This window comes from Anser brachyrhynchus, assembly GCF_964034855.1.
Source record: "Anser brachyrhynchus genome assembly, chromosome: 2".
Classification (NCBI taxonomy): Eukaryota; Metazoa; Chordata; class Aves; order Anseriformes; family Anatidae; genus Anser; species Anser brachyrhynchus.
In genome coordinates this window covers 31402571-31425294 of record NC_137695.1, presented here as the reverse complement: position 1 = coordinate 31425294, position 22724 = coordinate 31402571, and the positions used below count along the sequence as shown (strand labels likewise).

At 36.1% G+C, this 22724-nt stretch overlaps 1 long non-coding RNA gene across 4 annotated transcripts in view; it reads right to left on the bottom strand.

The window, feature by feature from the left end:
• Nucleotides 1-22724, bottom strand: part of LOC308190202 — a 45357-nt gene that overhangs the window by 10823 nt on the left and 11810 nt on the right. For 2 of the 4 annotated variants that reach the window (XR_013947003.1, XR_013947006.1), the window contains 2 exons: nucleotides 4678-4795; nucleotides 2429-2570 (listed from right to left, as the gene is read on the bottom strand). This is a non-coding gene — a long non-coding RNA (uncharacterized lncRNA). The remainder of the gene's footprint in view (nucleotides 1-2428; nucleotides 2571-4677; nucleotides 4796-22724) is intronic. The other 2 variants (XR_013947004.1, XR_013947005.1) reach the window with 2 other exon arrangements.

Here is a 22724-nt window from a genome sequence, read left to right as displayed (position 1 = left end):
ACTGTTATCTGTCACACTAATGTACTATACAGGAATTTTTTTTTCTGGATTTTTTTGGTGAAGAAATAATAAATTATTGGCATAGGTAGTTCAGAAGACAGACCAGATTTCTTACGCAGTGAGATATTATTGTGTTCCAGAGGCATCTGAAGGGAGTCAAACCTAGTCCATGCATATGTTCAATTTCACATGGTGTGTTGAGGCCAAAATTTGGGGCCAGCTGCTCTTAAGTCTTTGTCATGTGCTTTTCTTTAACTGCATTGAACGTTGCCTGTGTGTATGTGATTTCACTGCTGTGGCCTCAGCTTCAGAGCCATATATATGGTTCTTAGCCTCTCGGTAACTTCTTTAAAAAATAAAAAAGAAAAAGAAAATAGAAAAAATGTTGTTTAGAGTTAAGTCTAGAAAAGCAGTTTTCTGACTTCTGGCTTATTAAAATGTGGTAGTACCAGAAAATATAATGTGACAACAACTGCCTGACTTTTGCGCTTATATGGGATAGACTTTATCGTTGTTTAAAAACTTAGATGATATAGGAAATGAAGCCTCCAAACGCATGTATTCTCATTGCATGTAAACTGGTACTTTTTTGTCACACATAAGGACAGACATTAAAAACAACTATATAAAGTATTTATGAGGTTTTGATTTACCACAATTATTTTCTCTGGCTTTTAGAGTCTCTGAGTAGTATCTTAATGCTAGATCATATTTTCTGACAACAGAACACCAGATACACTGTAATGATTTGGCATTCAGCCTTTTGGAATGAAGGCCAAAACTGGCTAAATAAATCATTTCCAATAGCAAGGAGCAATGATTGCATTGTAAACTCTGGATAAATCTGTGATATTACAGAAAGCAACTGTTTTGCAATAAATGGACTTGAAAAAAAAAAAATCTGTGGAAAAAATTTCCCACACTGGAAAGATGCCAGTGTGGCATTATGCTACCAAAGTCTTCTATACTGTAGCAATTGAACATTTAATAATGTGACAAAAAGTTTTTTTTTTTTTCTTGATTATTATGCTTAAGGTTGGGTGAGAATCCCAGAAGAGAGCAGTATTTAATAGAAATGTTAACTTTATTAATAACATATAAAACACATCAAGATTCCTGGTAGGCAATTCTACACATGGTTAAGAAAAGGCAGGTGGTCTGTGAAATAGCTTGGGCTCCTGCTATGCAGGGTTTCTATCATGAGAGGCAAAGCTACAAGCTGCTTTGTATTCAGCAGGAGACAGTGGAGTGAAATATTCACTGATGGGCATTTATTGCTTGTGAGACTGCAGTTCTCAGAGGCAATGCAAGAGATCAGGGCAGTGGTGCTAAACACCCTGCAAGCATATAGTGTTGGACAGGAGAAACAACGGGGCCCCATGGTGCTCCTCAGGTCAGGGCTGGGAGCGGAGGGGCAAGTGCCCTCTGTGACCCTCTGCTGTATCTCTTCTTGAGAAATTTCCCTGCGTTTTGCTTTAAAAAAGGCCAGAACCAGCTGAACAAATGTATGGCTATTTGGCGTAGCATGTCCATGACTTTCAGGTTAATAGTTCAGTTGCAGTGCAAAGTCTAAACCCATGTTCTCCTGATAGTATAGCCTCTACCTCAAAAGAAATACTACTAATGATTGTTTTTAAATGTAATTGCATTGAATTTAAAAAAAAAAAAAAAACACAACACCTTCTAGGTAAATATTATCAGTCAAAATGGAAGGACAAATCAGGATGTAGAAGGCCGTACTGGAGTGGAACAAAACCTTTCAACTAACTGCTTGTAAAGCAAGGGCAAATTTTAACTCCACATGATTTATTACACCTCTGTTCATTATAGTTTGGAGTTCAGCAGCCACAATTAAAATTAGAAGGAAATAACTCCTCGCCTTGTGCCCTTCCATTGCCACTATGTCCTACAGCCAATGCCGTTGGGAGTTGCAGCACTGCCCGGCCAGCCTGGCATGCAGTCAGCAGAGGGCTGAGTGCCAAGCCCACTTGGCCTGGGCCCAGGCCCAGGCCCTGGCCTACCAGGCTCGCCTTGTTGCAAGGGGCAAGTCACCAACCCCAGGAACGGGAGGTGGAAGGGAATCTCTCCAGGAAGGGCCACAGTCTGTAAAGCCATTCAGGAGAGTATCCAGAACAAAAATCTCACTGTCTTAATGGCTGAAGGATGACTAATGGTTGCCTTAGGCTGTGAAATGTCCGAAACGCCACTGGGGAGTGTATCAGGACAGGACTGGTGCTGTGGCACTCCAGAGACTGTGCGTAAAAACTTACAATTACAGCTTTAAGTTGGCTGCTTCCTGAGTTATCGCCTTAGATTTCAAACCTCACAACCCATCTGAAATGTAGCGATATCCCAGCATGATACACTTAGCACATCTGATTGTTTAATTACTATCCTCCCTTCCACACATGTAGGATCACAGTTTCACCTGCTCATGTGGCACCCACATGTGCTGTCCTGAACATCAGCGTGTGAGGAGCTTGGGATCACTGCCAGTCTGGTATCTTCTTCTCCTGCCTTCGTTCGTGCTCTTTGTGCAAACTGCGGCTTCTGCATGCTGCTCTGAATACCTAAATAGAAATGCAGTAACAAAATAATCATGCAATTTGTGTAATACTTAGCTGAATCTTTGTTAATTGTGTTGAAAGTGAAAAGCATCTTCTAAAGAAAAACAAGATAGCAAAATTCCTTGTGCAATAGTTGAATAATTACATGGAAAGTAAGTATAGTTTTTGAAATCTGTTTTTAAAGCTTCCCATCAGGTAAGGGCAAATGGACTTTAATTAAATGCTATCATGATGGCTGTTGAATGAATGTATATCAAGTATTGCTCAATAAAAAAAACAGTTTTGGTGTTTTCTCAGAACTATTTTAAAAATACATTTTCTTTCTGAAAAATACCCCAGAAATACTGAGTGCAGGTGAGAGAAGAAAGGGAAAATTCCTACTGGGAAACACAGACAGACTTCCAGGAATCAGGTACATGCAATATGTATTAATTAGAATAATTTGTTCTTGGTCAAAACCTACATACAATGAGCAATACAGAGAGAGGAATTGGGGTTACACTTTTGGTTCCTGTAAAGGTTCATTTCTATTGTTCAGGGACTTTGTGAAGTGTTTTTGTAGCAGGTTTCCTCCTCCAGCCTTGTTCTCTGGCAGGCTGGCAGCATGGATAGCAGCATTGCTTGCATTCTGGTAGCAAAGTGGGATTTGGCCTTTGTTTCTGATGCTGTGGCTATGGTTTCATGTTATAATTCAGAGATTCAAGGTAAGGGGGCCAGAGAGAAGTTTAGCCTCTTTCCTAGTAGATGACAACAGAGTTTGCAATGAGTACTCAAGACTACACCTGAGCAGAGGTAGAGTGATTTAATAAAGTGTGAGCTGTCTTGGGAGTTTGCATCCTTCCCTGTCTGTGCTGTTGCTCTCTTGCTGAATAATCTTTTCAGCCTAATGTCTCAGTTTCTTCAACTGTAAAATGGTCACATTAATAAAGCAATAAGTAAAGTGCTTTGTTTTCTCACGAGAAAATCTGATGTATAATAACTGGGCACCATTTATTTTTGTCTGGAATATTTTAGAAGAGAGTTCTGGTTTCTTGTGGTCCCATTGTCTCCTCTGTCATCCTTGAAATACTGTGAGGATGGTGTTTGTGTGTTTTTTATAATTTCTGCTTGGCTGTTTCAATCGCTAAAGGATAAATGAATACCCATGGTACTTTCAGGCCAATTTTGAATACTTCTCTCAAGGTGTTTAAACATGTATGTGCAGTGACATCCCTATCATGGCAGAGGAAGCTGTTTGTATTAACATTTCAATATGTTCATGTTGAATATATTAACGTATTCAACATTTCCAAGTGATGGTATGGCAAGAGCATCGCAAACATCCAACCACTATCTAATTGTGCTGACTAGTTATTTCTCATCTGATTATAAGCAGTGAATTGGTTAACAGTGTTGGTACTTAAATGTGCATGTTTATGCTTAAAGGCTGACACTCCAGTAAGATGAATGGGGGAAGTTAACTTTGCTTGATGCTATTGTTTTAGCTGGTAAGGATGAGGACTCAAGAAGATGAAAGTATGTTGGTTTACATTGTCAAGGCTATCTTCACAACCAGAAGCTAGAAACTTCCTTTATTATGAGAAAACAAACACATAAATTCTGGGAAATAGAAGAAACCCCTCCATTAATCCGCTTGAAAGCCTTAAATCATTCAGATTCATAGATTTGATACTTATGGTAATTTTTGTTTCTTCTGCATTTGGACTAAGTGTCATTATCAGGCAGCATCAATCCTTGCATCCATTGATAGGCTAAGAAATGACAGTAATAAAAACAGACACAGTGGGCCTCTATTTTCTTTGAAATGTAGCTTTTGGGAAATGGCAAAGAAGAAAAAAAAAAGTTAATAGAATGTTACCTTGTTCTATTCAAATCTGTTCAGAAAAAGAAATGAGGTTCTTGGTTCCCTTTGTCTTGTTGAACAATATAGGATATCTCATTTGATCTAATTTTACATCAGCTCCCCAACTGAGAAGCAGGAGCGAATGAGTTATGCATGCTAAACATGTTGAGAAATGCAGATGAAAAATTATTATGTAATCCCAAAGCACCAAATTATATGACCTTTATTCATATTGAAATAATGAGAAGTATTTACAGAGTAACTTACTGCTCACCAGCAGTAACGATGACAGAATCCAGGCTGGTTTTGTCTTGGCCCAAAGAACACTCCCAAACTGCTGCTTTTGTTAGGTTTTACAGTTCCATTTTCATAGGATTAAAGGAACCTAAAAATGAATGAAATTGTAGGATAGTGAATGATGCTGTGTGTTTGAAGATATCCACACTCCAACTTAATCACTGAATATATCTCAGTATATCAGTATCTCATCTGTACTATTACTGCTGGGATTTTCAGAAAAATAGCATGTAATGTCAGCTCTGTATTTAAACTGTAACCAACAAACCCTGGGGAGCTATCAAGTTATCAGTCTTTAGTACTGAAAACATAACACCGGTTTAAGTATAGCTACTCAAAATGGGTCAAGTTACAGCTGGGTTATGTTTTAGTGAACTAGAATTAATAGGGTATTTTCAGCCAAACAGGCAAATTCATAGATGTAGATATTTTTAACCAAGTTCCTGATTATATAAGCTCATTTTAACACTGTGAAAATTGGTTAGGTGTACACACATGCAAAAACACCTGTGAACTCTGAAGTTCCCAATTTTTTATTGCATGGAACCTCAAGCCAGAACTGAAATGCCAGCACTTCAGCATTCAAAGTCTGGATCAAATGTTAAGGTTTAAGATGCCTGGATTTGGAGTTTGAACCTTGTGTACTTTAGATGTAGATGTTACATACCCTCATCTAAGACAAAATTGGTCCTGTCAAAACTGAAATGATTGTGTGTCAGATATATGTTCTCAATTTCTAAAGGAAAGAGAGAGAGAGAGAGAGATCTTGACATAAGAGCTAAATCTGAGTAAATTACTTTTGAAGCTATGGAACCATAAGCATCTTTGGTGGCCTGGGTAAAACAGTTAATGCTTGTCTCATGTACACTTTAATTAAATGTGTAAAGATAAATTTGCATGTCAGATCTGCTAACATAAATTGAGAATTTGAAGATTTATGTCAGACAGTATTTCACATTCACATTCAACATTTTTCTGTGATATTCTGTAAAGATTATATCTCTATTTTCTCACCTGTTCCACTGGTGAATCTCCAAGAGACAGTGTGGTTTTGGCCCCAGGTGATTAGGGATTAGTTTTTTTTTTTTTTTTTTTTTTTTTCCAAAGCACATAAATTATTTCTGGACCATTAATTGGAAAAAAAAGAGAAACTAATGCCAGTTTACTGTTGATTCTGGAAGGAATAATGGTCTTCAGCCTATTAAGTAAGTTTGTCACATGTCTAGCTATATAAACTTTTAACACAACTCAGTCAAATTTAAGATCCAGAAAATTAGGTCTAAATTTGCTTTTTGTGACACTGAAAAATCAAAGAATACACAGATTCATAAGTGAATTACAGTGTTACTAATACAATCCTTAAAAAGTCAGTAGAATATATTAATACAGTTTTTCATAATGTTTTCAACTCTTTGTACATAAGGAAAAGAAATAAAAAATCCTTTTCGTTTTGTATTATTGGCTTTATACATGTGTATGAAATATTAATTTTGAAATTAAGAAGCTTAGAACTTCAAAGGTTGAATAGAAACATTTCTATGTTCTCCTTTCCAAACTGTACTTTCCAAAATGCAAGTAATGAAACGACCACTAGAGCCAGTTTTAGGCTGTTTCTGCACTTAGTCTTGTGATGGATACAGATCAATTTGGTTATTATTATTATTATTATTATTTTTAAATCAGAGATGCTTACATACTTTTCTCAGCATATTTTCCTGGTAATCTTATAATTTTGGGCATAAACTCATAATATCTCTCCACATCAGAAAACAGCTATTTCCATTTAGCTGGTGGGAAATTGAGGCACAAAGAGTGAGTGACCTTTTCCAGATTATGGTGGAGATCAGTCAGAGCAAGCTAAATCATTTTGCACTGAGGATTAACTTCTCAATTACTATTTATCTATCTTTATGATAGTTCAAGATGATGAATTAAACTGCTAAATGCTTAGAAAACAAAATATTACTGATATAATTTGGTGCGTAAAACCAAACCAAACAAATTAAAAGACAAATGCAGGGTATTTCCATAGTTATCCTTATTTTGATGTGTGTTTTGGGGAAAGGAAGAGGGAAATTGTTATTTTTTTCCCATCAGAAATATCTATGTAGTTTGCCAATATCTGCCTTGGCAACACTTTACTAGCAATGTATATATTGGACCTTTTATGAAAATGGTCTCCCAGGATTGAGAAAAACTGTGAGCAATACTATGTGGCAGGAAACATTTAAACAGGAAAATATGAAATACAATTCAGATTTGATAAATTCAGTGTCAAAAGACACTCTACTTTGCAGTACTTAAAAGATATCTCCAGCCTAAAAATATGCTATTGATTGAGAAGAAAAATGAAGGCAGTGGTAGAAAATCACAAATGTAAAAACAAGAATAATAGCAGTGAGTTTAAAACAGACTCTAGGGAAATATGAACAATTGATACAGGAAGCTGAAAGTATCTTTGAAAAACTCTGTAGAGGACTGAGGAAAATAAGAAACAATACGTTAAGTATATAAGGAAAAAGTGATATCCCAGTAATGGTGTAAATCCAGTATTCAGCAAGGATAGTAAAAACATGGATCATGATGTGCAAAAGGCATTTGTACTCATACACATCTGTAGAATAAGACAAGAAGATCTGTTTCTATCTTGAAGCCAGTGGTAAGTATTTTCTATCCCATCAGTAGCTAGATGCAATACTGAACAAAAATTATTGTCTTTTGTTTATATTGGAATGATCAGATAATAGCATTGATGCAAACTAAGATAGTTTATTTTAGTGTACTAATCCTTTTTTTTTTTTAAATTTACAGAATGCTAGAAAAATGGCAAAAGACTTGAAAATATTAATGCTGATATTTGCAATTAAAATTGTATTCAAAAAGTTAAAAGACTGACTAAAATGCAGGTACTAAAGAAATAAGTATAGGTGTGGAATAGTCAAGCAAGGAAATATTTCTAGTGTAGTCCTGTAAGGATCTATTCTTTGTCCAATACTATGCAGTATCTTCAGCAAAGTCTGAAAAATGTGAAAATGTTAATAGCAAAACTTATGGGTGACGATCATTTGACAAAAAATTAGTGATGATGAAAGGGGAATGAGCTAATCTGAGTGCTCATGAGGATGGATTCATTAAAACAAGATATATTTGCATATGGTTAGACCTGAGGCCAAAAGACAAAGAATTTATGTAATACTGAATCCTCTAGAGCAGGTACTCTGGAAAAGACTTGATAATTTGAAACTGAGCTACCAGAACAATGCTATGATTAAAATGTCAGATGCAGTATTTTCATGTCTGAGCAAGGGAATATGGATGGAGAGGGTGATACTCCCTCTGTGTATGTCATTAGAGAGAGCATTCCTGGAATACTCTGTCCAGTTCTGGCAGTTATACTTTGAGAAGGACATTGACAAACTGGAATGAGCTCAGAAGAAAGCTGCAAGAAAAAAACAAGGCCTGGGAAATGTGCCTTATACTAAGCCACCTAAGAAATTCAATTCATTTACTCAAGGTTGTAAGAAGACTTTATAGACTTTATCACTGTCTGTAAGAACTTTCATGGAAAGATGTTCTTGACCAGTTCCCTTTAGTTTAATAAAATATTTAAAATTAACTGCTAATTATCAATTATTTTTGTTACTTGATCACTAGCTAATTAATAATAAAGATGGAACTACCAGAAATTTAAGTTTGACAATTTTGAGCTGGAAACAGAGCACAAATATCAAGTGATAGTAATTAATGTTTGGAATAAATTCTGACATACCAATGTCCTGGATTTTGCATCTGCTGCAAATCTTAAATTGAGCTGTGACATATTTTTCAGAAAGACACCCAGTCTAGAACAGATACTATGGCTGATGCAGAAATCATTGGATCCTGTTCTCTAATTTATACAGCAGGATGAAAAGGTATCTTTTATAATCTTTTATTATATCACTAAGGAAAAAGTAACCAAGGTACACTGGAGTAAAAAAGACAGCAAATATGTACTCCAAATGCCACTATCACAATAAAAATACAGTGGAAAGGAAAATGATGTTAAATGACAGAAGAAAGGAGGACTGTCTTTAATGCATAGCCTACAAAATATCATGTTTCTGCTACTGAGTCTGCCTCTGACTTCCTTATTTTGTCCAATTCAAGTCATTTTTACTCAGTATAGTTGTGTCTAGTTTGCTTTGAAACTTTGACTGGTGTGTCTGAATAAAGTTTAAAGCATGAAAATCAAACACAGTGATGACTGCAAAAAATACTGCAATTGATGTACAGTGGTTGTATGTGCCAAGGAGGTGCAGAGTTTTTCTTTAGCTATTCTAAAAAGAGCTGGAGTGCAGATGACTGAAAAAAGTATACAAATACATCACATGTGTGTTTATGATCTTCTGTCCTTCTTAAATCAGGCCCTCCTTTGGCACTTCATTCTACTTCATTGTTCAATGGGAGTTTGCGAGTATTAGCGGCTACAATATTTTGCAGGGGCAAAAGAGGCTAAAAGCATTGAGAGTTTGGGGCTTGTTTGTTTGTTTGTTTGTTTTTCCTAAATGAAAGCATTAAGGTCTGTGATGAAAAAACTGCTATAGAGCTGCAATGGCACATGCTCGCATTTACAAAACATAAATCCTCTACTGCTATATAGCAGTCCTTGGGAAGGCCCACAGATTCAAGTGTGAATTGTATTTTGTATAGGTATGAGGTAAAATGCAATTCCATTGGCTCACAACCACATATAATGTTATCTAATGCATTTTTTTTCTTTTTTCTTTTTTTTTTTTTCACTGTAATAGGCAGATGTCTTTTTAGTCATAAATATATATATATATATAAATATGGCACTGCTTCCTTTTGGGAATTTGCCCTAGTTTATATTCCAAACCCTCTTATTAAAACACCTTCTAGGACTGGTTACCAAAATGACTTCTTAAAAGTCTTACTTACAGACGTTTTATGACTTCAGAAAAAAAGGATAGTGTTAAAATTGAATGTTTCTTCAAGTAGGCAGCCACTTCAACATTCTTTTCCAGAAAGCTTTTATCATTTACATCACTTGGTCTTTTCTCTGCTTCCTCGTACATTCTTCTGCCAATGTTTGGCATTTGTTAAGCTTTCTCCTCTATTTAGAATATTTCTTGGGCTTGGAAACTTTCCAGGAAAACAAAACAAAAACAAAAACAAACAAACAAACAAAAAGCTTAAGAGCCTTCTGCAAGATTCGATGAACTATTTTATTAACAATGAAAATTCAGTTCTAAATGTGATTGTTTTTGTTTGTTCTGATTTTACATCCTAGTACATTATTTTACATCCCAGCACAATTTTTGACCGTTTCTGAACAGATTTGGCCTCATACAGAAAGTCTTTAAGGATTTAGTCTGTATCAGTTAAAAAACACTCCGAGGGTGGGAACATCTGGAAATAAACTGCATGACCCACTTTAGCATACTTTGCACCATGAAAGCTTGTATATTATTTCAGTGGCCCCTGGAGCTGCTGTTTTGGACAGTTTTGCTCAGCCTGGACCTTGAAATGACTCATCTCTCCCCCCCAAAAAAAGTCATAACATTCAAGACATGTGAGGGAGGATTGTCAGCACATTAATGTGTAGGTCATTTTTGATTAAAGAATACTTTGCCCAGTATGGCCCGTATTCTTCCATTTTAGGCCACTGCCTCACAACATAGCCATGAAGAAATTGCTTCCCTGTCTCACCAGGAGAGTCATGATGGCAAGTACCTTGCTCTTTACTTACTGCTGTGTGCTGTGTTAAAGGCATCTGTATTGAATCATTCATTTGTGTAGCAGCTTGTGCAAAGCTTAGTGAATGAAGCAGTGAGCTAATGAATGAACATTCCTACTTAAAACAGACATATATATCTTTCAAGTTGTATTCCTTCATCGTGATGGCATACCTCAGCCCATTGGCTCAGTCCAAAGTAAATCCATAACATGTCATAGCTGGATAGACCTCTGATGAGATTCTTTTCAACAAGTTCACATACTGTTAAGTCATTATTTTCAAGGTCTCTAACACAGAAGTCCCTTGTTGAACAACTTTGCTTTATTTGGCCCACTGTGTGAAGGCACGTTTGAGTGAGATTTTTAATTCCCAGTTCATGAATATTATTCCAACACAAATGTAAATCTTTGCAAGCATTGGGCTACTACTCTGTATTCTAACAACATACGGAAGATAATACTGTGCCCTTCTTAATTACTTAATTAAAATAATCGTTGGAACAACTTTATATAGCTATATAATATCTTTATTTATTTATTTATTTATTTATTTCTGATAGATTTGTGTGGTTAGAATAAGTCATAGGGACGGAATTTTACTGACTTGTCAATGGTGGTGAGTCTTAAAGCAATAACTTTAGTAACAAAACACTATATTCATTCCCAGTTGGACAGAGTCTTGAGGAGGACAGAGACTGCTTGAGTGGAGCAGTGGTGCAAGCTGCTGGCAGGGCTTGTCCAGGGATCTTCTGGCTCCACACTGGGGAGGAAACCAAGGGGAGAGTGTTGATTGGCTCCCTGAGCCTCCTGGTTGAATCTAACCTGTCATATTTTTTAAACACCCAAGTGACTCCTGGTGTCTTTTAGGGGAGGTAATTGCTTCTAACATTTTTTTCCTATTGCTTTCTGACCATCTCAGTCCTTTCTTAAGGGGTTGCCCTTTGTAACACGGATGTGAATAGTACATAGGCTTAAAGAAAATTAACAGTGACTCAGAAAATGAGAATTATCTGGAAAAAAATGCATTCCTCTGGAATACAATATCATGAAGACTTGATTATTTCTTCTCGTGGAAGGGGCCAAGGTGTTTTATGATACCATACAGTTGTAGCTGAGATTGGCCTGTAGCCCAATCAACTAGTCATTCCTTTCTGGTGTATTTCTGTATTGGACTCATGCTGAAATGCTCACAGGAGATTTAGGTAACTCTCTACAAATGCTTTTGCAGGTAGTGAGTGTTAATATAATTTAAAAAATCTGTTGTTTTCCCACCCCTCTCCTACTCTTCACCTCTCTTTGTGAGAAAGGTAAATCATTCAGAGGTTGCTTTCAGCAAATACTGTTTTGTTGAATTTACAGGAAGGGCTGCAGTTCCTCTGTGCACATGATGCTTTCTAACACATCACAGGCATCTTAAATGAAAACCATAAAAAATGCACACAAAAACAAACAATTCTGTTTTCTTCCCAAAATATCCACACAGGAAAATGTTATGAAGCTAAGTATGCTAACTACAACTCCACTAGTAGTTTGTGTACAAAATTATGCCCACTTTATTATGGATATCCTTTTTGAAAGTGAGAGCATAAGACTCCTTCTTTCTTCTACTATCACAAGACGAAAAACAAACAAGCAAACAAACAAAAATACATATTTAGTCTTCAGCTGCCTGCAGAAATGTCACTGATGTTCAGGATGATAAATTACATCCTTTAGATGTGCCATTCTCATTTCCAAGGATCCATTCTCATTTTTTTGCCTTTAAAACTTAAAAGTCATAGCAAAGGCTTCTCACTTCATTCATCACTTCCACTTCCTCCATTTTGTGAGCATTTACGTAGCATAAAATGCAGTGCTGATGGCACTCTGCTCTTTGTCCACATCTGACTTTAGGATCAACTATGCTGATCTATCAATTAAAACTGCTATTAAAAAACTAAAATTCTTTCTCTACTGTTCTTATAATTAGCTATATGGAAATTATTTTTTCCCTCTCTTCCATATATAAAATTGCCTTGGAGGCATTGTAACATTTCTGGATTGTCAGCAATTGGATGTAAAATGAGACTGGAAAAATGAGAAGTCTAAATCAACAGCTTCCTATAATCTGGAATTAAAATGGGTGAAATATTCATAATTATTTACAAACCTGCACGATTAGGCATTGGGAATCATGTTACAGCCAAGATCAAGTGGGTAGCTGTGAAGATAGCCCAAGCCCAGCTTGACCAGCTCCCAGATAGAGTAACAAAGCTTGTGAATGAGGTGCCTCCAGCAGAGTAGCTCTGTGCACACACTGTGCGCTGCAGCTAACTGCATTGCAGCAGGGCTCATGGCATTGGGGTGCACCACCAGCCCTGCTCTATTATTTACTCTGTGCATTGTAAGAGTACACAGAAGGTGAGCCTTTAGGGGCCTTCAGTCTTACAACACTGTCATCTCCACTTCAGTGTCAGCTATACTGGATGTGAGCTAGACTCAGAAAACAATTTTTTGCTATGGCTAAAAAACACTCTCCATAACAGAACTGTGGCTCTGAGACATCTCGTTTGGTTCTGAGTTGCTCTGAGGATTCAGCATTACAGCTTCTGGATTTTAAGTGGCCACACAAGTAATATATCAGTGTTCACCTGTGATATGCCTAAGCTAATCACTCCTCTGGATCCAAATGTGCCTAACCAGTTCTGCATCCATGATAAAGACAATTATAGCTGGCAGATAACGCTGTACTCTTATGACAGTGAACGGACGCTTTGGACACATATGAGAAGTCAACTCAGGAACCTTCCACTCATAATTTTACACAGAGAAGAGGAAAAACAAACCCATCTTAACTCTATTACTCTCACTTTCAACCTTGGTGTTACATCCTCAGTTAAGCTTCCTGCACATTTTGTGTTCTGTACCAAGTGCAGCAGAGTCAGCCAGCGAGAGTAAGAAAACTCCTGATGCGCTGCCCTAGAAGCAAAGGTACTTGCTCCTGTCAGACGTTCTCCAGGCCAGTACATATCACTGAAAATGGACAATAGCAGACAGATGTTAATGGAAGAGTGAAGGAAAACCAACAAATGAACAAGCAAGTACATATTTGGTATTTCCCCAAACACTCAGGCTCCAGCAGTTGTTGGCTCAGGAACTTTTTCATCCAAAATGTTATCTCAGGTCTCACTCGTTGATTCTGTGAGTTTAGCTGGTGACTTTTTGAATCCCTGCAAACTTTTAGCATCCACAACTTCTGTTCCATGTATATGAAAAACTACCTCCCTCTAATCAGTTCGGAGCTGCTACCTACTGCATTCATTTAATTCCCACTAGTTCCTAAGTTAAAGGAACTTTGTTTAAGGAACCACCTAAGTAATTTCAATTTACTTCTCCACCACTTTTTCTGGTTGTTATAGCTTTCATTCATTTTCCTGCTACTGAATCAGTTTATTGACCTGTGCTTCCACAGATCTCTTACTCCTGGATATCTAATATCATATTTGCTACCTTCTTGTCCTCCAGTACAAAGGCATTTTTAAGAGGATACACTGCACAGGGCTAATACACATTCAACTCCTGCTTACACGATGAAAAGGGAACCAAACATACTTCTCCCTAGGCATGAATGTCAGCCCTGATTCTGAGTAAAAATAAGAGTATGAATCCTCCTTCAGTTTTGTGAATCATACACCTTGTTTCTTCTTCTTTTTTTTTTTTTTTGTATTTTTTTTTTCACATGTTCGTGACAATCATCTGTTTTTCACCAATGGAATGCTGTGTATATTGTGTCATTTTGGGCAAGAGAAAATAAAAATATGTTTTGGATTGACTAGAATCCAACACATTTTCAGGTTTCTTTTTTTCTTTCTTTATTTTTTCTCCTGGTTTAACTTGAAAAAAAAAACCAACTGTTATTTGCACATTGTAAACTATTATTCAGGAAACAAATTATATCATTTCATTCTACTCTATGTATATACTGAGTTTTGACTTTTTTTTTTTCTTTAAACTAAATATGATGTCTCAGTTCATCCATCTCTAAGATCAAAAATGCATAGTTCCAAAGCACTGCTTAGGAAATCTGTCTCAAAAAAGCCCAGGTGTCTGAGGAACAGTTTGAAAAGCAGAGAGACAGAAGAAACACAGGGAAAGGAACAATGTCAAAAAAGTGTGAAGACAAAAGGTCTGGAGGCAAGGTTCATGCTCAGTGTCATAGAGGGAATAGAAACTCCACTGGTGTCAGCTTTCTCTCTGTAATGCCTCTCTGTCTCAATTCATGCTAAATAGATTGGCACATACTGCTGACAGGCTATTATTTTACAATGCATGTGCTTTCTTACATATTTAGATAATTGTTCAGTTCAACCCCTTAGCTCGGTTATTGACAGGACATAATGACAATCCACATATTTATAGATTTGTTTCCTGGAAGTGTAACAGTGAGAGAGTCTTTTCTGGAGACTCTGGGGACAGCAGTATTGTCACAGTGGAGTGGGGAGAGCTGGCCTCTTCACGGGCTTCTCCTGCTACCAAGAGCTCTTTGGAGATTTAGTCAGCATGGGCTAGGGAACGGCTCAATCTTCTATAAAGTAAGTATTTTCAATAAGTCAGATGAGCTGTGCTTCGAAATGCCTGTTTCTTCCAACTGCAAGTTTGCTTATTGTCATCTATGCCACAAATGGCTTAAATTACGTGAGGTGAATCTCAGTTCAGGATGCCTAATCTTTTCACCACTTACCCTGTTTTTAACCTCTGTATTATTTAACCAGTGCAAGAGTATGCAAGAGTGTCTAGTTTTACTTCTGAAAACAAAAGTACTTCAAAAAAAATATCCCAAATGGGCTTTATTTACAGTTTGTCTACTTTCTGTAATAATGCTTTGGCCGATTTTTAGACAGAGAAAGTTAGCTAACTTTGTATCTGTCCCCCATAACAGCAGTTACCATGAGAAGAAGACAACAAAAGCTATCCAACTTGTCATTTGCAACATCTGACTTTCCAACACCACTTCATATGTCAATCCCAGAAGCATATGAGGAATATCTGTGTATGAGGACAAGAGTAGATGCAGGGGCTTGATTGAGCTGTGGATCGTTTATTTTGTTATATGAAGGAGATGTTACTAATAGCTTGCTTATGCATAAATATGCCATCAGAAAGGGCAGTTTGCCATCTCTAGGGTTTGCTTAGTACAATATCATGCTGTCCTACACTACCTTTATCTCTAAGTAAACAGCTTGTACTTCTACATAACTACTGCCCAACTAATGGTAGTTGCCCAGCTAAGTCTAGTGGGCAAGAACAGAGTTCTCACAGGACTGAGAACTGGACTAACCAGGGTGATAGAACCTAACTAGACTGAGAACTGGACTAACCAGGATGATAGAACCTAACTGTATAGATCAGCATAAATTTCCTTGTTTTTTAAACAGATTTATTTTAAACAAATAAAAATCCTGTTATACAATACATTGCTGCAGTTTCAGTAGCTTGTTTCATTTTAACTAATCAATGAGGGATATACTGAAATAAATTCAGTTTTAGCAAAACTCAAAGTCTATCCAAGAAACCATCTTCTGTTTGTTTTTAAATCAGTTAAATAGATATACATTTATACTTGGTGCAGATGAGCCATACCTTTTCAGTTTAGTAAAAAGATGGTAAGTTTCAGGTATTAAGGCTGTGGCAATAATCTTGAAAATATGATTTATGAGCAAAGTTTTACTAACGTATCTATATCCATCTGGTGAAAAATGCTGAAAACTTTTCCAGCTGAGGTGTTATGGATACCTTCATTCCATGGCTGCTTTTTTGTCCACACTTTTTTTCCAAGATGCAATATAATTCCACATTTTAGCCAAAGACTGCAGTCTTTTGCTATATAGACTGTCAGTTGATTCTTCTTCTTCCTGCCGTTCTGCAACATACCAACAGTACCTCTTGCTCTCCAGATTTTTTTTTTTTTTTTTTTTGGAGAGCAGTTTAATTGCATTGGAATTCCCTGGACTGTTCTGTGGAGCCAGGTAGCTGATGATTAGGAAGCCAATCATCAGACTCCAAGATTTCAGCTGGAAGCTGCTGGAACAGGTTAAACAAATAGGATCTGTTGAAAAACAGAGCAGCAACAGAGGCAGATAAAGATGAGCTGTAAGAGATTGCCTTCAAATCAGCTGGAAATCACTGTTTATCTGGGTGGAAACAGAATCTATACAAAGTTCAACTGGCTTTTCAGCTGAAACCTCACAAGGATTTTATCACCGGTTGGAGTCCTTTCTGTCTTATGCAGAACCTTCTATTAACTGTATAAGCTATATTTTTCCACACTAGCATATGTTCACAGAAATATTAGAACTGCCACATCTAATCAGACCAGTGGTCCATCTAGACTAGTATCCTGGTTCCAGATGCCTCAGAGGAAGGTGCAAGGAAATTCATAATATCATATCCCAGGGGAAGTATCTTCCTAATATCTGGCAGTTTTTGGCTAGCTATTGCCCTGAGCATGAGTGTTTATATTCTTTATACATTTTTGTCCTATCTAGGTGTCATCTATCATATATGTTCTATTGTTTGAACTATTCTCTACAGGTTTAGGCATAAAGGTCACAATAGGAGAGAGGTCATAAGTCACAGTAGATCAAAAGCCACAGCATGTCAAATGTTGTAATATAATTCATGCTCATGTATACAGCACATATATAAAGTGATAGCTCATGGTAAGGCATTGCCTCACATTGGTCTTATGGCTACAGCTCCCCTAAGAGCGTTATAATATCCTATTGACTTTCTTGTGGATTCATCATGCTGTGAATTATTTCTGGCCAGTGGAATGCATGGACTTACCTTTTGGGTATTACTTAAGCAGGCGTCTTGTGATTTTGCCAAAGATCTTTTTTGCAGGAGTCAAGGTGTGTATTGTTTCCCTAGTCCCAGTGACCCCCCAACCCCCACCAAAAAAAAAAAAAAAAGAAAAAAAAAAGGAAGAAAATAAAAAGAAGAAAAAAAAAAGAAGAAAGGGAAAGAAACTGAAGATTTACACTTTGGCTTAAAGAAATATTGGGTATATGAAAACAGCTCTTTCTTTTTCCTCCCATAAAAGAACTGATCCCATGGTCTCAGCAGGCATATGCACATGAAGCCATGTTCAATAAACCTTAGATGCCACAATTTTTCTATATTTCCTCTTAAAGCAAGCACAGACAACTGCCACATATCCTTTTGTCCCCAGCATTCAAATCTCTTTAATTTCCTACCTGGAGTTGTGGAGTTATTCACCTTTTTTTTTTTTTTTTTTTTCTTCCTCATTGTTATGTTCCTCTTGGAACAAAAAAGAGATAAGGAATAAAACAAAAAGCTCTGTAAATGATCCTTTTCCTAAGGACACTTTACTCCTAACTGTTTGACTTTTCACCCTTTGGGTGCTTAGTGGAAAAGCCATTACTTGCTTGCTGAGGAAAATGCATTTAACGAATCACAAAATCATTCAATTATTCTTAAAAACACTTCACATCACACATCCTTTTCCAAGTAAAGTGTGCATTTTTCACATTTAAATGGTGCATAACTGCCTTATACAATGTGTCCCTAGAGTTAGAGACATTTTAACAGAAAGGTTCCAGGAGTATACAGAGCATTTTGATATATCTTAGCATTAGAGACCTTGCATTAAAGATGCAGAATTTCCTCTTCTCTCTTCACTGTCTTTCAAGAATATTTATGCAAAGTTGCCTTACTGCTGTTGTGAAACGTCTAGCTTTACAGTGTGCTGTGATCTGTACGCTCTGCTTTGCTTGGAGTGCTGCAGTACCACCCAGTACAAGCGAAGTATAATGCAAAGCTTTTAGCTGATGTGAAGCTGCAAAGTGTTTAAAGTGTGTTTTTCTCTTTTTTCTTTCTTTTTTTTTTTCTTTTTTTTTTCCTTCTTTAAAAGAAAATGACAGTTAATTTCGGAAGGGAAGTAAGAAACTTCCTCACAAAAATAGATTATTTTCAAATGTTATTGAGCTTGATGCTGATCTCTCACCACTTTTTCTCTGCTTTTACAAGAGAAGTGTTTTCTGCAGACTGTAGTAGCTGTCATTTATGACAATTTTTTACTTTCTTCTTTCCTCTTTCTTTTTCTTTCCTCTTTCTTTTTCTTTTTCTTTCTTCCTTTCTTCCTTTCTTCCTTTCTTCCTTTCTTCCTTCTTCCTTTCTTCCTTCCTTCCTTCCTTCCTTCCTTCCTTCCTTTCTTTCTTTCTTTCTTTCTTTCTTTCTTTCTTTCTTTCTTTCTTTCTTTCTTTCTTTCTTTCTTTCTTTCTTTCTTTCTTTCTTTCTTTCTTTCTTTCTCTTTCTTTCTTTCTTTCTTTCTTTCTTTCTTTCTCTTTCTTTCTCTTTCTTTCTTCCTTCCTTTCTTTCTTTTTCTTTCTTTCTTTCTTTCTTTCTTTCTTTCTTTCTTTCTTTCTTTCTTTCTTTCTTTCTTTCTTTCTTTCTTTCTTTCATTTTCTTTCTTTCTTTCTTTCTTTCTTTCTTTCTTTCTTTCTTTCTTTCTTTCTTTCTTTCTTTCTTTCTTTCTTTCTTTCTTTCTTTCTTTCTTTCTTTCTTTCTTTCTTTCTTTCTCTTTCTTTTCTTTTTTTTTTCTCCTCTGAGGTTTTTCTTAATGGACTTACGTTGCAAAATGTCATTTTCTGTATTTTATGAAAATGTATTTGCTTTACCCAACAGAATCAGGTGGCTGACTTGGTTTGTAAAACCAACTCAAAGGCTGCACTTCTGCTGGGGCAAATGGGAATCAGTCTGTTTATTTGAATACCAATATATGAACTGTACCAGCTAGGACCTGGCCTTGAATTTGTAAACTTTCCTGCACTTTTATATCCTTGTAATTGAATTATTATTATTAATTATTTTTTTCCAATGCAATAATAATTGAAAAAAAAAGAAAAAAAAGAAAAAAAAGAAAAAAAAAGAAAGAAAATAGGAAAGAGTAATATTTATACAACAGCTTCAGGCTAATGTAGATATCTAACTTAGGCATAGTTTTAAAGACTAAACCTAGGTGTTTTTCCTTCCCTGCATAGCCGGCAGAGACAGACATTCTAGGGGCTGAGCTGGGGGACGGGGGGCAGCTGCAAGCCAAAGCACCTACATCAGATGTCTGAAGTAGACAGTGCAAATAACCCTCCAAACGACTGGACTTATTGGACCACATAAGAGAGAGAGGAAAAAAGTGAGGCTGGCACATGGTGAGTGTCCTACATATGGTATATTGTTTATATGTCTTTTTTTTGTCTTTTTTTTTTTTTTTCCCCCGTTAGCGTTTCTCTTTCCTTTGTTGTTCCAGCTCTCTCCTATCTAGAACAGTAATTCAGAAATGACTGTGGTTGAAGAAAAGATTTTGGACCTATACTATTCTCAAGAGCACAAAAAATAGGCAAAAGGAGTCTCCTGTACTCTACCTCACTTAAACAGAGCTGTATGTGTTTGTGCATAATTTTCCATTTCCTTTTATTTCTCTGGAGCCAATAAGGTGTGTGTATGTAGGGGGGTTTAAATCCACTTTGCCATTAAATTTACCACCTTTCACCCCTCAAGACAGTGTTTTATATTCACTGAAATATCAATAAATTTTGCAATAATTAGAAATGATGCGTGTCAATATGATAGACACAAGCTTTTCATACTGTATGAATTCTTTCACGCCGGTCAAATCTTGGTCTTATCCAATGTAGCTTCAGGGGAAGCTCCCTTGTGTGGCAAAAACAGGCTCCACCTGGTTCCGATTAACATCGCACTGGTTGGATCTGCCCAGTGGTGGCGTCAGAAAGTACGGAGCAGAGAAGCCCGCAATTGAAGCTGTCGATTCATGGCCTATAAAGCTAAGAGGCTATTATGGTCATCTGTTCAGTTTGCTCCTCTGTGTGAGGGGCACCACAACTTTCCTCAATTACTTTTTTTTTTTTTTAGAACTATAGCATAGATTTTAATGGAAGAAAAAGCATTTGATCTTGATTTAAAAACCTTCCAGTGTGTTTCTCCAAGTATATCTTCTGTTATACCTTTGTCACCGGACTGTAAAGTCTAGTGTTATCAAATTTCTCACATAGTTATTTATAAGCTGTGATCAAGTAGCCTTTTAAACTTCTCTCTGATAACCTAAATAGATCAAGCTCCTTGAGTCTTTCATTACAAGGAATGTTTTCCAATCCTTTCATCAGTCCTGTTGCTTTTCTCTGAACCTTTTCCAATTTTTCAACAATCTTTTTTCTTGAGTTGTGGATGCACTATTCCAGAACTGGTTACATCCGTGCCAAGGACAGAGGTAACACAACTATACTGTATGTTTCTCTAGTTCTGTGCCCATGGGTTGTATCAGACCCATGTCTACCTTCCTGTGCTCAGAACTCTTCCCAGCTGACTATCTGCTCTGCCGTCTTTTTCAGACTAGCTTCAGGTTGTGGGCAGAGTCCCTACCTTGTAGCAGTGACATGCAGACTTTCTTATTAGAGCAGTACCTTGTGTTTGTCTGATCTGAAATTTGCAGCTTGTTTAACTGCTACTGGCTACAGCCAGTTTCCTGAGAAATCCAGGTTCCACAGTGACTTGGCTCTCTATTTACTGGTCTTCCAATCACTTTACTGAAAACTTCCTAAATATTTTCTCTTATTATTCATACAAGACTCACAGATAGATAAAAAAATTTCACAGGGACACACACTTGTTGGTTACCATTAAAGTAAGCAGCGCTGATTATTATTCCCTACTTACTATATGAATGAGACAGATTTGAGTCAATTTAGTAGGTACAATATTGACTTTAATGTTTTTGTTTTTGTTTTTTCAAGAAAATATTATGATTAACAACTAAAAGACTTTCCAATATTCCTCTGCATATTTAATACTACTGAAGTTATGTTTATCCAACCAAATATATGCTTTTATTAAATGATATCGAGTTAGCTTTGGCATGATAACTTTCCATAAACTTCTGTTCTCACTGCTTTGATTAAAATGAGCTGATATTCCTAGAAATCCTTCCTTATTTTGCTTGAGATCAATGTGAAGTTGAAATGCCTATAGACATTTAAGTCATCACATTTATTCTTTTTAAATATTGACAAAAATTTGTGCATAGTCCTCTGAAACCTCCCTAGTTCTCCAAGAGGTACTAAAAATCCTCACTAACTGTGCAGACAGGTTCTCTGCCAAATGTATTAAAATACCTCCATGCAAATTATTCAGGTCTACTGATTTTAAAAATGTCTAGTTTTATTAGCTGTTATTTAATGTTCTCCTGCACTACTACTGAAACACAAATTCATCGCAATCATCTGATATGAATACATCATATGATATTTTTCCAAAATACAGAAAAAAAGTATTTGAGAATGCTTTTTTTTTTTTTAAAAAAAAAAGTTATTACAAAAATCCTAGTAATTTCCATTTAATAAGGGAGCAAGGCAATTGTTAGGATTTTTTGTTTATAATATAATTTCAAAATGTATTCATATTGTACTTATCCTGTTTTCTTTTTATGACCTTTGGCTTTCTTTATCAATGCTTTTTAATTCCCAGCTTCTAATTTACATTAATGGCTACATTTTCCCTTGCTTCTACATATTTTTTTCTTTAGAAGCTGCCTTCACATACTTTCTAAGTCATTTAATTATTTTCAACAAAAAAATTAGGAGGTTACTCCTTGCTTGTTACTTTTTTTTTTTTTTTTTTTTGAGATGGCCATTAAAGTATTCTTTAGGAGCCTGAAGTTGTCATTCACATTTTACCTTTGATACTTTCTCTAAATAACTGGTGCACACTCATCATCCATTTTGTAAAAGCTGACTGCCTTATATCACCAAATGCAAACATTGGATTTTAATTCTTTTGCTCATACCAAATTTAATCAAGTTCTAGTAATTAATGTATAATTCTCTGATTCTTCTTCGTCACACTGAAATCTGGTAGAAAATTTCTCTGTGTAGGATGCACTTGGGAAAATTGTCATTTTTTATTTATTTAATGTAGCTGATGTTTATTATGGACACTCTGAAGTTTCCAGCTCATGTTAAGATTATTCCATAGTCCATAAGCATTTTTTCAATGTTAAGATATTTCATGACATGAAATACAGACTTTTAAAATTATTATTTAAACATTACAGCAATGAGAATCTTTTAAATGAGACATAAAATGTGAGATATAAAATGTCAGTCTGATATAACTACATTTTGAATTATTACTTCATAACAGAGTGTAGTTTTAAAATTATTGACACAGTTACTAAGAGGTGTGAAAGATTTAGAGTACAGAAGCAGGTT